Source organism: Dendrobates tinctorius, unplaced genomic scaffold (assembly GCF_039654945.1).
Source record: "Dendrobates tinctorius isolate UK_male_01 unplaced genomic scaffold, ASM3965494v1 ptg000128l, whole genome shotgun sequence".
In the NCBI taxonomy this organism is placed as follows: Eukaryota; Metazoa; Chordata; class Amphibia; order Anura; family Dendrobatidae; genus Dendrobates; species Dendrobates tinctorius.
Window position 1 is genome coordinate 14,783,086 of NW_027361796.1, and position 18,232 is coordinate 14,801,317.

Consider the following 18,232-nt stretch of genomic DNA (forward strand, 5'->3'; position numbering starts at 1 on the left):
CCCACCTCTGCTGCCTCTATTCTCTGCTGCTATATATCCAAATGGTACAACTCCATACTTCTGCTGCTTTACCATTTTGCTGCATATTTTAATGTGCTTGCTAAATCTTCGGTATAATTCATTTGTTGCACTGTATGTAATACTTACTGCTTTAGATCCGTGACTGGGGCCTTTCTAGATCTTATCAGGTGGAAGGTGCTATAGCATATTGACACATCTTGGTCTAGTGCCTTTGATCATCTAACCATCCCCTGGTGTGCTGGCCCTAGCTGCCAAATTATACCCAACCAGCTCCCACAATCCCTCTCTCCTGAGCCTGTAGTGTGGCCTATATATGTAGTAGTTGCTAAGGGGAAGCACGCAGTGTGGGGTACAGCACGCAAGCATCCCATAAGCAAAGCATCACAGAAGCTAAGCATCCAGCAAAATGGCAGTTATACATGGCATGGAATTAACATTCATCTTCTCTCTTCACACAGGTAATCAACTGAGCCACCCTGCATGTATTTACTCCATTCACTGCTAGCAAGAAGCCTGAATGATACAACTTCCCACCTCTGCTGCCTCTCTTCTCTGCTGCTATATATCCAAATGGTACAACTCCATACTTCTGCTGCTTTACCATTTTGCTGCATATTTTAATGTGCTTGCTAAATCTTCGGTATAATTCATTTGTTGCACTGTATATAATACTTACTGCTTTAGATCCGTGACTGGGTCCTTTCTAGATCTTATCAGGTGGAAGGTGCTATAGCATATTGACACATCTTGGTCTAGTGCCTTTGATCATCTAACCATCCCCTGGTGTGCTGGCCCTAGCTGCCAAATTATACCCAACCAGCTCCCACAATCCCTCTCTCCTGACCCTGTAGTGTGGCCTATATATGTAGTAGTTGCTAAGGGGAAGCACGCAGTGTGGGGTACAGCACGCAAGCATCCCATAAGCAAAGCATCACAGAAGCTAAGCATCCAGCAAAATGGCAGTTATACATGGCATGGAATTAACATTCATCTTCTCTCTTCACACAGGTAATCAACTGAGCCACCCTGCATGTATTTACTCCATTCACTGCTAGCTAGCAGCCTGAATGATACAACTTCCCACCTCTGCTGCCTCTATTCTCTGCTGCTATATATCCAAATGGTACAACTCCATACTTCTGCTGCTTTACCATTTTGCTGCATATTTTAATGTGCTTGCTAAATCTTCGGTATAATTCATTTGTTGCACTGTATGTAATACTTACTGCTTTAGATCCGTGACTGGGGCCTTTCTAGATCTTATCAGGTGGAAGGTGCTATAGCATATTGACACATCTTGGTCTAGTGCCTTTGATCATCTAACCATCCCCTGGTGTGCTGGCCCTAGCTGCCAAATTATACCCAACCAGCTCCCACAATCCCTCTCTCCTGACCCTGTAGTGTGGCCTATATATGTAGTAGTTGCTAAGGGGAAGCACGCAGTGTGGGGTACAGCATGCAAGCATCCCATAAGCAAAGCATCACAGAAGCTAAGCATCCAGCAAAATGGCAGTTATACATGGCATGGAATTAACATTCATCTTCTCTCTTCACACAGGTAATCAACTGAGCCACCCTGCATGTATTTACTCCATTCACTGCTAGCAAGCAGCCTGAATGATACAACTTCCCACCTCTGCTGCCTCTATTCTCTGCTGCTATATATCCAAATGGTACAACTCCATACTTCTGCTGCTTTACCATTTTGCTGCATATTTTAACCAGATGAAGAGTCTTGAGGAGATCATTTTCATATTCCCAGTGCCTTCTGGGATAAGTGAAGAGTCTCCGCGAGCTCAACGATCACTGGGTTTTGGCCGTTGCAGCTGAAAAGAGGAAATCAGAAAAACCGCGCGCGCAAATTTTGGCTCATCTTTCATCGTTTTTAAGAAATCTCAAGATGGAAGAGGCCAGGAGCCATTTGGTGAGATGCATTTCTTGCTACATGTTCACAGATTTACCAGTGGAAAAGCCAAACTTCACATGCCACAAATGCAAGCTTGTGTCCCTGTTGGAGGAAAAGTTGCAAAATCTCGAAGAGAGGTTAGCTACGTTGAAGATCATTAAGGAAGGTGAAGAGTTCTTGGACAGAGCAGAATTATCTCTTCATGTTACAGAAAGAGAAGAAATTCGAAGTGCACCTGAAGAAACAGAGGAATGGAGACATGTGACCCAGAGAAGCAGGAGGATCAGGAGGCAGTCAGCACCCATACTGCTCAGAAACCAGTACCAGGCTCTCACGCAGGAAAACGATGAAGAAATACATCAGGATAAGACTTTGCCCACAAACAGCAACCTTGTACGCCTTCAGAGTCCTCCTGGATGGAGAAAGAAAAATGTTGTGAAGAAGAAACGGAGAGTGGTGGTCATGGGGGATTCCCTGTTGAGAGGAACAGAGGCCGCTATCTGCAGACCGGATATAACTTCAAGAGAAATGTGCTGTCTTCCAGGTGCAAAAATTAAAGATGTGTCTGACAGGATATCAGGACTCTTCAGACCTACAGATGACTACCCATTCCTGCTACTACATGTGGGGACAAATGACACCGCAAGAAACGACCTGGAAACCATCTGCAGAGACTTTGAAGACTTAGGCAAGAAAGTGAAAGAACTGGGAGCGCAGGTGGTCTTCTCTTCCATCCTCCCAGTGGATGGCCATGGAACAAGGAGGTGGAATAAGATTCTGCAGGTGAACAACTGGCTACGTCGATGGTGCCGTCAGCAACGATTTGGATTTCTGGATCACGGAGTGAACTACTTATACGATGGACTACTTGCTAGAGATGGGGTGCACCTTACGAAGACTGGAAAGCATGTATTTGGAAGTCGCCTTGCTACACTTGTAAGGAGAGCTTTAAACTAGAACAACATGGGAAGGGAAGCAAAAGACCAGAAAAAGCCATACACCTGACAAATGCTATTGAGAACTCTGCTATTAGAAGTGAAAAGGAAGAACAAAGACGAAAGAATCTAATTAATAAAAATATTGGAGAAAGAGCAACCAATCACAAACTAAAATGCTTCTATACTAATGCACAAAGCATGGGCAACAAACAAGGAGAATTGGAACTACTAACACAGGAAAAGAAATATGATGTCATTGGAATCACTGAAACTTGGTGGGACAATACACATGATTGGAATACAAGACTAGAAGGATACAACTTATTTGCAAGAAACAGACTTGATAAACGAGGAGGGGGTGTCGCATTGTATGTTAGAAACACGTATATCTGCACAGAGATTGAAGCTTCAGAGACTGGGAGTTCTGTGGAAACTGTTTGGGTAAGAATACAAGGACAGAACAATGGAAAGGACACCATTGTAGGCATTTACTACAGGCCGCCTGTGCAAGCTGAAGATATGGATGAACTCTTTATGCATCAAATGGCCAAGTTCTCCAAAAAATATGACATAGTTGTCATGGGAGATTTCAACTATCCAGACATTTGTTGGGAATCTCTCTCAGGCAAAACTAACAGGTCAAGGAAATTCTTATCCTCTCTTGCTGACAACTTTATCTTCCAAAAGGTAAGGGAGAAAACAAGGGGAACTGCTACCTTGGATCTAATCCTTATAAACAGGGAGGAAATGGTTGAGGAGGTAAAAGTGGCTGGGACCCTAGGAGGTAGTGACCATTTTAGAATTTTGGATAACTAGAGGCGGAAGACCTGTGAAGACTCAGACGTCAAGGTTAGATTTCAGAAAGGCAGATTTTAAGGGATTCAGAAAGAGAATTGGAGGGATCCAATGGCTGGATATCCTAAAAGACAAAAATGTCCAGGAGGGATGGGAAATCTTGAAAAATGAAATTCTCAAAGCACAGTTGTTAGCAATTCCGAAAAGAGGGAAGAATAGGAAGCATTTAAGGAAACCAGGATGGATGAACACAGAACTTAAGCACATGCTAAAAAGGAAGAAAAAAATGTTTATAAAATGGAAAGAGGGAGGCATATCTAAAGAAGAATATAATGCTGTCTGCAGAACCTGCAGGGCACAAATCAGATTAGCTAAAGCTGAAAATGAATTGAGGCTTGCAAGAGATGTCAAAAACAATAATAAAGGATTTTGGGGATATGTCAAAAGTAAAAGAAAAGTCAAAGATGCTATAGGATTTTTACAGGATGAAAATGATGAAATGGTAAGACAGGATGTTGAGAAGGCTGAACTTTTAAATTCCTATTTTGCATCTGTTTTCTCTCAGAAAGGAAATGTAACATCAACTGTTATTCACTGTCCTATTAAGGGAATAGAAGAATCCAGGATATCTATAAACAGAAAGATAGTGAGGAAACACTTAGCTAACCTAAATGAATTCAAGTCTCCAGGTCCAGATGAATTACACCCCAGAGTACTGAAGGAGATAGCAGAAGAAATTTTTGAACCCCTCTCCATAATCTTTGAAAATTCTTGGAGAACAGAAGTGCCAGAAGACTGGAGAAGAGCAAATGCTGTTCCTATCTTCAAAAAGGGGAAGAAGGTGGACCCAGGGAACTATAGGCCGGTGAGTCTGACTTCTATACCAGGAAAGATCTTTGAACAAATTATTAAACAACATGTATGTCAATACCTGGATAAGAATGAAGTGATTAAACAGAGTCAACATGGGTTTGTAACTAATAAGTCATGTCAGACTAACTTAATTTCCTTCTATGACGGTATCACCGATTGGGTGGATCAAGGAAATGCTGTAGATATAGTATATCTTGACTTCAGCAAAGCATTTGACAAAGTCTCTCATACAATCCTTATTGAAAAAATGGCTAAGTATGGAATGGACAAGGCAACTGTTAGGTGGATTCATAACTGGCTTAGTGATCGGACCCAAAGAGTGGTCGTAAATGGCTGCACATCCAGTTGGAAGAATGTCTCAAGTGGGGTACCACAGGGCTCTGTCCTGGGCCCTGTATTGTTCAACATCTTTATCAACGATTTAGATGAAGGAATTGAGGGTAAACTGATTAAATTTGCTGATGACACAAAGCTAGGAGGGATAGCTAATACTAGAGAAGAGAGAGAGGATTCAAAAAGATTTAAATAAACTGGAGAAGTGGGCAGCAACTAACAGAATGGTTTTTAACAGGGAGAAATGCAAAGTACTACATCTGGGCAATAAAAATGAAAAAAGCATATATAGAATGGGAGGAATAGGGCTAAGTGACAGCACATGTGAAAAAGACTTGGGTATACTAATAGATCACAGACTGAATATGAGTCAACAGTAGAGTTGAGCGACTTTTGGTTTTTTAGGGTCGCGTTTCGTTTCGTGAAACCCGACTTTTCCAAAAGCCGGGTCGAGCAAGATCATCCGATTATAGCGAAAAGTCGGGGTCGTCCCGAAACACGAAACCCAATGTAAGTCAATGGGGAATAAAAGTCGGCAGTGAGAGGAGGACAGGAAACACACCTACAGTGCCAATTTGAATGCCAAAATCATCAATTCTTCTTACTTAAGCTTGTCAACCTTAATTAACTTCATAATACAAGTTACGCACTGAAAAATGGGGGTTATTTGGCTAAAGTTGTGGGGGGGTAGGGCTGGCTCCAGGTTTTCATGTGCCCTGGGCGAAAGAGCGCCCCTTTAACACATACCACAACTCATCATGCTCCGATACGGCAGAGAAATAGCGGTATAGTACAATGAAAAATACTTCACTTTTTACATCTCATGACGAGGCCCATCTATTTCTCCATACAGAATCATTGGTCCCATATAATGTTTGAAACAGTATATGATGAGCTCCACATAATGCTACAGTATATGTTGGTCCCCATGGATGAAGCTCCACTGTCTTATGGGCCCAAATAATGCTCCAAACATAATGGGCCCCATTTCTAATGCTCTAGTGTATAATGGGCCCTGGAAATGCTGCTCCAGTGTCTGATGTCCACCTTTGGAATGTTCCAGTGTATGGTGGGCCCCATCTATCATTCTCCAGAGTATAGTGCTCCCCAAAAATTGCTGTCCCAACATTGAAAACAATCAAATAAGTCTCCTCGCTAGGGAATCCCTGCACTAGTCTAGACTCCTCGTCGTCCCCATCTTCCATCTCACTGCACAGTATTTCAACTTTGCAAGTGCTGTGATCCTGGGCAAGCAGGGGGGGCCCACTCGTTGGCGACGGCACTGGCACAGGGCCCCTGATAGTACGGTGGTGTGTCTGATGGCGGGTGGGCCGAACCTGCACTTTCATCTGCAGCTTCCTCTTTGTCACCGTGTAAGATGGAACTGTATATGGGAAGGGTAACCTGAGTTTCATCAGGGTCAGATTCAGGCCGGGTAGCGTGCGAGGGTAATGTAGTGGTCTGGGTCAATGTACCAGCAGATTCATCGAGCAGTGGCTGGGCATCAGTGCACTTGTGTCGCCCCCAAGAGTACGGTCGCCACAGTGGCATTACCTTCTTCCTAGGGAGTGTGATGTCATGCTTGGGAGCAACGAAGGATCTCTCTAGCAGGTTAACTGATTGGGCGGCGTTATTCCCACGAGTCATGACCCTCCAAACAGCGTTCATGAAGGCAAAGTGTTTGTTTTACGTGGGCAGTATGGTTGCAAAGCTGAACCTTAAAGGAATGTCCAGAAGGGCACCACCAGGAGTGGAGCCTACGGTTTAATTCGACTCCACCTGGGAAACCTCAACCATGCAAGCTACAGAACAGATGCACACATTGCAAGCTTAATTCCGTTAACGAACGAGACTCCGTCATGCCCCTCGGTCCGAGTCTGGCTTACTAGAGGGACACGTGAGGCTCTGGCACATGAGATTGGCCAATAACTGGTGTGTCATGCCCTTACATGTCCGTGGCTGCATGTGCGCTACACTGAAAAGGCCAGCGTCTGTCGCTTACAGGTGCAGATAACCCGCTGAACAACGTTAGTGATGGGGATCACTGATTACAATTATTACCCGCGAACAATGATTTCCCAGTAAGTGCAGGTCAACCGCAGTTCCGGAATTAGGCCTAACCGTCATTCCTGAAAAAATGAAAAACTTACGTGTGCAAACCGCAGGTGCTGTAGCTTGCTTAACAGCTCGCCAGCCGTTCTCACGCCCAGTATGGATTACACGTGATTGCACAAAGGTGAGAAAGGGTACCGTATCCCCAGATAACATGTATGGATAGCGTACACATTCAAAATATATGTCTCAGGAGGCAGGCTCAGACGGTTTTAGGCCCAGCATGGATTGCACGTGATTGCACAAAGGATAGAAAGGGTACCGTTTCCCCGGATAACATGTACTGTATGGATAGCGTACACATTCAAAATATATGTCTCAGGAGGCAGGCTCAGACGGTGTTAGGCCCAGTATGGATTGCACGTGATTGCACAAAGGTTAGAAAGGGTACCGTTTCCCCGGATAACATGTATGGATAGCGTACACATTCAAAATATATGTCTCAGGAGGCAGGCTCAGACGGTGTTAGGCCCAGTATGGATTGCACGTGATTGCACAAAGGTTAGAAAGGGTACCGTTTCCCCGGATAACATGTATGGATAGCGTACACATTCAAAATATATGTCTCAGGAGGCAGGCTCAGATGGTGTTAGGCCCAGTATGGATTGCACGTGATTGCACAAAGGTTAGAAAGGGTACCGTTTCCCCGGATAACATGTATGGATAGCGTACACATTCAAAATATATGTCTCAGGAGGCAGGCTCAGACGGTGTTAGGCCCAGTATGGATTGCACGTGATTGTACAAAGGTTAGAAAGGGTACCGTTTCCCCGGATAACATGTATGGATAGCGTACACATTCAAAATATATGTCTCAGGAGGCAGGCTCAGACGGTGTTAGGCCCAGTATGGATTGCACGTGATTGCACAAAGGTTAGAAAGGGTACCATTTCCCCGGATAACATGTATGGATAGCGTACACATTCAAAATATATGTCTCAGGAGGCAGGCTCAGACGGTGTTAGGCCCAGTATGGATTGCACGTGATTGCACAAAGGTTAGAAAGGGTACCGTTTCCCCGGATAACATGTATGGATAGCGTACACATTCAAAATATATGTCTCAGGAGGCAGGCTCAGACGGTGTTAGGCCCAGTATGGATTGCACTTGATTGCACAAAGGTTAGAAAGGGTACCGTATCCCCGGATAACATGTATGGATAGCGTACACATTCAAAATATATGTCTATACATCAGGAGGCAGGCTCAGACGGTGTCAGGCACAGTATGGATTTGACGGCCCAGATTACACAGCGGAGGAGCAGGGAGAGGTAAAGATTGCAAATGCTGGGGCCCTGCCCAAGCAAGGGGGTCCCACTCGTGGGCGTCGGTACTGGCACTGGGCCCCTCATAGTACAGCGGTGTGTCTGACGGCGGGTGTGCACCAGCACCGTCAGAGACACTTGATTGCACTATGAGTGACCCTGTGCCAGTGCCCGCGCCCAAGAGTCAGCCTACCCACCTGTCCAGGGCAACGGCACTCGCACGGTGTCGTGCGCTAGGTGGTGACCCCGGCCATGGGGGGGGGAGGCAGCACAGTTAGGGAGTTTTAGAAAGTGGCATATGTTGATGTTGGACATTCAGCTGATGCAAAAGGCGAAATAGGTGAAGTCCCAGGAAGAGGTGGACCAAAGCAAGCCATTTTTCTGTCACCCTATGTGTCATCAGGGGAAGGTGGGACAAAATCCTTGGAAACCCATGCATGGTTCATTTTAATGAAGGTTAGATCATCCACATTTTGGGTTGACAGACGGGTCCTTTTTTCTGTCAGGATTGATCCAGCTGCACTGAAGACTCTTTCCGATAGCACACTTGCAGCTGGGCAAGCGAGCTCCTGTAAGGCATATTGGGCCAATTCAGGCCAGGTGTCCAGTTTAGCGGCCCAATAGTCAAAGGGGAATGACCTGTGTGGGAGAACATCGATATGGGAGGAAAAGTAGTTTGTAACCATAGTTGACAACTGCTGTCTCCTGTCACTTTCCATCGATGCAGAATTACCAGTTGTGTGAGCGGTATTTGAAAAATCAGTCCACAACATTGTCATGAAACCCCTGTCTCCAACGCCACTTCTGCTGTGTGCACCACGAACACCTCTGCCAAGCTGCCCCCGGCCCGTACGGCTCGTGTGAGAACCATCACCGCTGCTGTGTGCTGGGAATGCCTCAAGCAACCGATTTACCAGAGTTGCTTGTTTATTAGCCAATATTAGGTCAAGGTTCTCCTGTGGCATGATGTTTTGTAATTTGCCTTTATAGCGTGGATCCAGGATGCTGGCCAACCAGTAGTCGTCATCGTTCATCATTTTGGCAATGCGTGGGTCCCTTTTTAGGATCTGCAAGGCATAATCTGACATGTGGGCCAATGTTCCCGGTGTCAATGATGCACTGCGAGTGCTGGGTGGAGGAGCACTTTCTGGCAAATCCACATCCCTCCAGTCACGCACAAACCCTGTACCAGACCTTGCCACGCCAACATTTTCACTTGCCCCACGAGATGCATCCTCCTCCCCTAAGTAATCATCCCCATCATCCTCCTCCTCCTCCTCTTCTTCCTCCACCTCGTCCAGGAGAGGTCCCTGAGCAGACAATGGCTGAATGTCATCAAGGATTCCCTCCTCCTCTTCCTCCTCATCAACATTGGCTGCAGACGCCTGCTCCTTAAGGTGCGTCAAAGTTTGCATGAGCAGACGCATAAGTGGGATGCTCATGCTTAGGATGGCGTCGTCTGCGCTTACCAGCCGTGTGCATTCCTCAAAACACTGAAGGACTTTACAGAGGTCTTTCAGCTTCGACCACTGCACACCTGTCAACTCCATGTCTGCTCTCAAAGTGCCTGGCCGTGTATCCTCCCACAAATGCATTATGGCCTGCCTCTGCTCGCACAGCCGCTCCACCATGTGCAGGGTGGAGTTCCACCTTGTTGCAATGTCGATAATGAGGCAGTGGTTGGGAAGGTGGAGCAATCGCTGCAGCTTCTGCATACGAACGGAGTGTACAGGCGACCGGCGGATGTGCGCGCACAGTCTTCGCACCTTCTGGAGCAGGGCTGTTAACTCCGGATAATTTTTGAGGAAGCACTGCACCACCAGGTTCAAGGTGTGAGCCAAGCAAGGTATGTGGCTGAGTTTTGAAAGGGCTATGGCTGCCACAAAATTACGGCCGTTATCACTAACTACCTTGCCTGCCTCAAGATGTACACTGCCCAGCCATGACTCAGTTTGTCGCTTCAAGTACTCGGCCAGCACCTCGGTGGTGTGTCTGTTGCCCAAACACATCATCTGCAACACAGCCTGCTGACGCTTTCCACTAGCTGCTCGATAGGAGGACACATCGTGTGCAACAGTGGCAGCTGCAGATGGAGTGCTCGTACGACTGCGCTCTGTGGACGAGCTTTCGCTTCTGGAGGAGGAGGGTCGAACGCCTACAGCCAACTGTTTCCTATACCGTGGGCTAGGCAGCACTGTCCCACCACCGCTGTCCCCTGTGGACCCTGCATCCACCACATTAACCCAGTGTGCAGTGAAGGACACGTAACGGCCCTGGCCATGCCGACTGGACCATGCATCAGTTGTGAGGTGCACCTTTCCGCTCACTGACTGCTTGAGTGCATGGACAATGCGGTCTTTCACATGATGGTGGAGGGCTGGGATGGCTTTGCGAGAGAAGAAGTGGCGACTGGGTAGGTCATAGCGTGGCACTGCATAGGCCATGAGTTCGCGGAAAGCTGTGCTTTCCACCAACCGAAAGGGCATCATCTCAAACGAGATTAGTTTGGCAATGTGGGCGTTCAAACCCAGTGTACGCGGATGAGAGACTGAGTACTTTCTTGACCTACTCATAGTGTCTGGGAGGGTGAGCTGGACTTGAGAGCTGCATATGGTGGAAGTAGCGGTGGACAGGGCGGACTGAGAGAGGGTTGATGATGGTGATGGAGTTGGTGTTCTTTCTGATGGCATAGAATCAGTCTTTCGTTGATATAACAGTGGGATTCCCTGACTGCTGTGGCCTTGCAACGACACCTCAACATTTGCTGCTGTGCTAACCGGTGGGCTTACAGTGGGGGAAACAATGTAGCGTTGCTGACTACCTTCGTTGTGATCAGTTGCACATGTGGCACTTGAGGTTTGGTGTTGTGTCCACGCTTGCAAGTGCATGCTGGTTAAATGTCTAAGCATGCAACTGGTATTCAAATTTTTCAGATTTTTCCCTCGGCTAAAGGTCTTTGCGCACTTCTTACAGATAACCTTGGCCTGATCATGAGGATTTTGTTCAAAAAAGTGCCACACTGCACTCTTCCTACTTTGGCAGACATTTTGCGGCCTAGCAAGCTGTGATCTTTTGACCCTCTGGACAAGCTGTCCAGCAACTCTTTTGATGTTTGGAACCTGTCTTTGGAGTGCTCCGGGCCTGCCAGATAACAGCTGTTGCGATGTCGATGTCTGCTGTGGATGCTCCTCATCTGAGCTATTGGAAGCAGCACCCTCTTCCCCCAATGGATGCCAATCTGAGTCAACAACTGGGTCATCCATCACCTCCTCTTCTATGTCATGTGCACCTTCCTCTGTGTCACCGTGTATGGTGGTATAGTGTGCGGGAAGGGGGGCACCTGAGTCTCATCAGGGTCAGAATCTGGCTCTGTACACTGCGAGGACAATGTAGTGCTCTGAGTGAATGTACCAGCAGAATCATCCATCAGCGGCTGTGCATCAGTGCACTCCATGTCAGATTCATCTTGGCCTGGGTAATTCACCATTTGACTTGATAATCCAGGCATGGTATGTGAAAACAGCTCCATGGAGTAATCAGTAGTATGGCCTGCGTCATCCTTCAATCTTGGTTGGGGTGAAGGACACAAGGAAAGGTGTGGTTCATGAACATGAGCCTCCAATGACGACTCAGTGCTTTTACTTTTTACAACTGAAGAAGAGGAGGCGATAGAGCTGGAGGCTGAGTCAGCAATGTAAGACAAAACTTTTTCCTGATGCTCTGGCTTTAAAAGCGGTTTGCCAACTCCTAGAAAACTAAGCGTTCGAGGCCTTATGTAGCCAGACGATGACGCAGGCTCAACACCTCCTGCATTCGGTCCTATTTTGCTCTTGCCACTACCATCAGATCCACCACCAACACCATCATTACCAGCTGCCAACCCCCGCTCAATTCCACGGCCTCTTCCACCAGCCTTCCTCATTTTTGGTAGAAATGTAGACAAAATCCAACAAACTATATAGTAATGTAAAACAAGGTACAAGGTGTCTATAGGACAGGGGAGATTTTGAATTTCTGCAGACACTTGTGGACACTGGACACTTTTGGATTGTGTGAGGCCCAATGAATATCTGAGCGCTATGTGACAGGCTCGATGGCACAGCTGTGACAAAAGTGACTAGAGGATAAGAGAGATTTTGAATCTCTGCACACACTTTTGGACACTGGACACTTTTGGATTGTGTGAGGCCCAATGAATATCTGAGCGCTATGTGACAGGCTCGATGGCACAGCTGTGACAAAAGTCACTAGAGGATAAGGGAGATTTTGAATCTCTGCACACACTTTTGGACACTGGACACTTTTGGATTGTGTGAGGCCCAATGAATATCTGAGCGCTATGTGTCAGGCTCGATGGCACAGCTGTGACAAAAGTGACTGGAGGATAAGGGAGATTTTGAATCTCTGCACACACTTTTGGACACTGGACACTATTGGATTGTGTGAGGCCCAATGAATATCTGAGCGCTATGTGACAGGCTCGATGGCACAGCTGTGACAAAAGTCACTAGAGGATAAGGGAGATTTTGAATCTCTGCACACACTTTTGGACACTGGACACTTTTGGATTGTGTGAGGCCCAATGAATATCTGAGCGCTATGTGACAGGCTCGATGGCACAGCTGTGACAAAAGTCACTAGAGGATAAGGGAGATTTTGAATCTCTGCACACACTTTTGGACACTGGACACTTTTGGATTGTGTGAGGCCCAATGAATATCTGAGCGCTATGTGACAGGCTCGATGGCACAGCTGTGACAAAAGTCATTAGAGGATAAGGGAGATTTTGAATCTCTGTACACACTTTTGGACACTGGACACTTTTGGATTGTGTGAGGCCCAATGAATATCTGAGCGCTATGTGACAGGCTCGATGGCACAGCTTTGACAAAAGTCACTAGAGGAAAAGGGAGATTTTGAATCTCTGCACACACTTTTGGACACTGGACACTTTTGGATTGTGTGAGGCCCAATGAATATCTGAGCGCTATGTGACAGGCTCGATGGCACAGCTGTGACAAAAGTGACTAGAGGATAAGGGAGATTTTGAATCTCTGCACACACTTTTGGACACTGGACACTTTTGGATTATGTGAGGCCCAATGAATATCTGAGCGCTATGTAACAGGCTCGATGGCACAGCTGTGACAAAAGTCACTAGAGGATAAGGGAGATTTTGAATCTCTGCACACACTTTTGGACACTGGACACTTTTGGATTGTGTGAGGCCCAATGAATATCTGAGTGCTATGTGACAGGCTCGATGGCACAGCTGCGACAAAAGTCACTAGAGGATAAGGGAGATTTTGAATCTCTGCACACACTTTTGGACACTGGACACTTTTGGATTGTGTGAGGCCCAATGAATATCTGAGCGCTATGTGACAGGCTCGATGGCACAGCTGTGACAAAAGTCACTAGAGGATAAGGGAGATTTTGAATCTCTGCACACACTTTTGGACACTGGACACTTTTGGATTGTGTGAGGCCCAATGAATATCTGAGCGCTATGTGACAGGCTCGATGGCACAGCTGTGACAAAAGTCACTAGAGGATAAGGGAGATTTTGAATCTCTGCACACACTTTTGGACACTGGACACTTTTGGATTGTGTGAGGCCCAATGAATATCTGAGCGCTATGTGACAGGCTCGATGGCACAGCTGTGACAAAAGTCACTAGAGGATAAGGGAGATTTTGAATCTCTGCACACACTTTTGGACACTGGACACTTTTGGATTGTGTGAGGCCCAATGAATATCTGAGCGCTATGTGACAGGCTCGATGACACAGCTGTGACAAAAGTCACTAGAGGATAAGGGAGATTTTGAATCTCTGCACACACTTTTGGACACTGGACACTTTTGGATTGTGTGAGGCCCAATGAATATCTGAGCGCTATGTGACAGGCTCGATGGCACAGCTGTGACAAAAGTCACTAGAGGATAAGGGAGATTTTGAATCTCTGCACACACTTTTGGACACTGGACACTTTTGGATTGTGTGAGGCCCAATGAATATCTGAGCGCTATGTGACAGGTTCGATGGCACAGCTGTGACAAAAGTGACTAGAGGATAAGGGAGATTTTGAATCTCTGCACACACTTTTGGACACTGGACACTTTTGGATTGTGTGAGGCCCAATGAATATCTGAGCGCTATGTGACAGGCTCGATGGCACAGCTGTGACAAAAGTGACTAGAGGATAAGGGAGATTTTGAATCTCTGCACACACTTTTGGACACTGGACACTTTTGGATTGTGTGAGGCCCAATGAATATCTGAGCGCTATGTGACAGGCTCGATGGCACAGCTGTGACAAAAGTGACTAGAGGATAAGGGAGATTTTGAATCTCTGCACACACTTTTGGACACTGGACACTTTTGGATTGTGTGAAGCCCAATGAATATCTGAGTGCTATGTAACAGGCTCGATGGCACAGCTGTGACAAAAGTGACTAGAGGATAAGGGAGATTTTGAATCTCTGCACACACTTTTGGACACTGGACACTTTTGGATTGTGTGAGGCCCAATGAATATCTGAGCGCTATGTAACAGGCTCGATGGCACAGCTGTGACAAAAGTGACTAGAGGATAAGGGAGATTTTGAATCTCTGCACACACTTTTGGACACTGGACACTTTTGGATTGTGTGAGGCCCAATGAATATCTGAGCGCTATGTGACAGGCTCGATGGCACAGCTGTGACAAAAGTGACTAGAGGATAAGGGAGATTTTGAATCTCTGCACACTCTTTTGGACACTGGACACTTTTGGATTGTGTGAGGCCCAATGAATATCTGAGCGCTATGTGACAGGCTCGATGGCACAGCTGTGACAAAAGTGACTAGAGGATAAGGGAGATAGGATTGCTTTTAAAAAAGCAGTTTGCAGAGCAGTGGGTAAACAGCAATGCCAGCCTGTCAGGAAGCCTTAAAAGGCAGCCCAACAACCAACACCACTGATACACCACAATATAGCCTCCCCTTGCACTGCACACACAGTGACTGGTGTGTTGTGCAGGCCAAATTGCTAGCAGCAGAAGCAGTTTTTTTTTCTTCTCAGCAGGACAAAACAAAAAAAATTGGGATTGCTTTTAAAAAAGCAGTTTGCGGAGCAGTGGGTAAACAGCAATGCAGGAATGTCAGGAAGCCTTAGAAGGCAGCCCAACAACCAACACCACTGATACACCACTATATAGCCTCCCCTTGCACTGCACACACAGTGACTGGTGTGTTGTGCAGGCCAAATCGCTAGCAGCAGAAGCAGTTTTTTGTCTTCTTCCCTGCCTAACGCTCTCCCTACAGAATCAGCAGCAACCTCTCCCTATACTGAGATCGGCAGAAGTAAGATGGCGGTCGGCGTGCACGCCCTTTTATACCCCCTGTGACGCCCACCAAAGCAAGCCAATCACTTGCATGCCCTTCTGAAAGATGGTGGTGACCCTTGCCTATGTCATCACGTTGCCCACAGTGTCCGTGGATCCTGATTGGCTGAAAAAGAGCGCAAAACAAACTTTTGAAACGCGACTTTGGCGCGTAAGTCGCCGACCTCGTGGCCGACCTCATCCTAGGGTCGGGTTTCGTTTCATGAAACCCGACTTTTGAAATTTTTCGACCCGTTTCGCTCAACTCTAGTCAACAGTGTGATGCAGCAGCAAAAAAGGCAAATGCAATTCTAGGATGTATTAACAGAAGCATACAGTCTAGATCACGTGAAGTCATTATTTCCCTCTACTCCTCTTTGGTCAGACCTCATCTGGAATATTGTGTCCAGTTTTGGGCACCACATTTTAAAAAAGACATCAACAAACTGGAGCAAGTTCAGAAAAGAGCGACCAGAATGGTGACCGGTCTGCAAACCCTGTCTTATGAGGAAAGGTTGCAGGATTTGGGAATGTTTAGTTTGCAAAAGAGAAGACTGAGAGGAGACTTAATAGCTGTCTACAAATATCTAAAGGGCTGTCACATTGTAGAAGGATTAACTTTATTCTCATTTGCACAAGGAAAGACTAGAAGCAATGGGATGAAACTGAATGGGAGGAGACACAGATTAGATATTAGAAAAAACTTTTTGACAGTTAGAGTGATCAATGAGTGGAACAGGCTGCTACGAGAAGTGGTGAGTTCTCCTTCAATGGAAGTCTTCAAACAGAGGCTGGACAGACATCTGACTGGGATGATTTAGCGAATCCTGCTTTGAGCAGGGGGTTGGACCAGATGGCCCAGGAGGTCCCTTCCAACTCTACGATTCTATGATTCTATGATTCTATGATGTCTTTATAGACCGCAGCATGTTTATTTATCTTGCTGAGATGCTCAATCTTTGTAAGATAAATACCAATCTATGAATAGGATGAAGTGATTCCGCAAGTGTTCAAGGAACACATCTGGAATCACCACACGTACAACAGGGGGAGGCACTTTGGGAGAAGCGGGGTATCCGCTGCATCCAAAGTGCAGGGATTCCGGCCAATGGAAACATACCCTAAGGAAATTTACAGTGCCTTGTGAAAGTATTCGGCCCCCTGGAACTTTTCAACCTTTTCCCACGTATTATGCTTCAAACATAAAGATACCAAATGTTAATTTTTGGTGAAGAATCAACAACAAGCAGGACACAATTGTGAAGTTGAACGAAATTTATTGGTTATTTTAAATTTTTGTGGAAATTCAAAAACAGAAAAGTTGGGCGTGCAATAGTATTCGGCCCCTTTAACTTAATACTTTGTTGCGCCACCTTTTGCTGCGATTACAGCTGCAAGTCGCTTGGGGTATGTCTCTATCAGTTTTGTACATCGAGAGACTGAAATTCTTGCCCATTCTTCCTTGGCAAACAGCTCGAGCTCAGTGAGGTTTGATGGAGATCGTTTATGAACAGCAGTTTTCAGCTCTTTCCACAGATTCTCGATTGGATTCAGGTCTGGACTTTGACTTGGCCATTCTAACACCTGGATATGTTTATTTGTGAACCATTCCATTGTAGATTTTGCTTTATGTTTGGGATCATTGTCTTGTTGGAAGACAAATCTCCATCCCAGTCTCAGGTCTTTTGCAGACTACAACAGGTTTTCTTCAAGAATGGTCCTGTATTTGGCTCCATCCATCTTCCCATCAATTTTAACCATCTTCCATGTCCCTGCTGAAGAAAAGCAGGCCCAAACCATGATGCTGCCACCACCATGTTTGACAGTGGGGATGGTGTGTTCAGGGTGATGAGCTGTGTTGCCCTTACGCCAAACATATCGTTTGGCATTGTTGCCAAAAAGTTCGATTTTGGTTTCATCTGACCAGTGCACCTTCTTCCACATGTTTGGTGTGTCTCCCAGTTGACTTGTTGCAAACTTTAAATTACACTTTTTATGGATATCTTTGAGAAATGGCTTTCTTCTTGCCACTCTTCCATAAAGGCCAGATTTGTGCAGTGTACGACTCTTTGTTGTCCTATGGACAGACTGTCCCACCTCAGCTGTAGATCTCTGCAGTTCATCCAGAGTGATCATGGGCCTCTTGGCTGCATCTCTGATCAGTCTTCTCCTTGTTGGAGATGAAAGTTTAGAAGGACCGCCGGGTCTTGGTAGATTTGCAGTGGTATGATACTCCTTCCATTTCAATATGATCACTTGCACAGTGCTCCTTGGGATGTTTAAAGTTTTGGAAATCATTTTGTATCCAAATCCGGCTTTAAACTTCTCCACAACAGTATCACGGACCTGCCTGTTATGTTCCTTGATCTTCATGATGCTCTCTGTGCTTCAAACAGAACCCTGAGACTATCACAGAGCAGGTGCATTTAGACGGAGACTTAGATACACACAGGTGGATTATATTTATCATCATTAGTCATTTAGGACAACATTAGATGATTCAGAGATCCACAATGAACTTCTGAAGTGAGTTTGCTGCACTAAAATTAAAGGGGCCGAATAATATTGCACGCCCCACTTTTTAATTTTTGAATTTCCACAAAAATTTAAAATAACCAATAAAT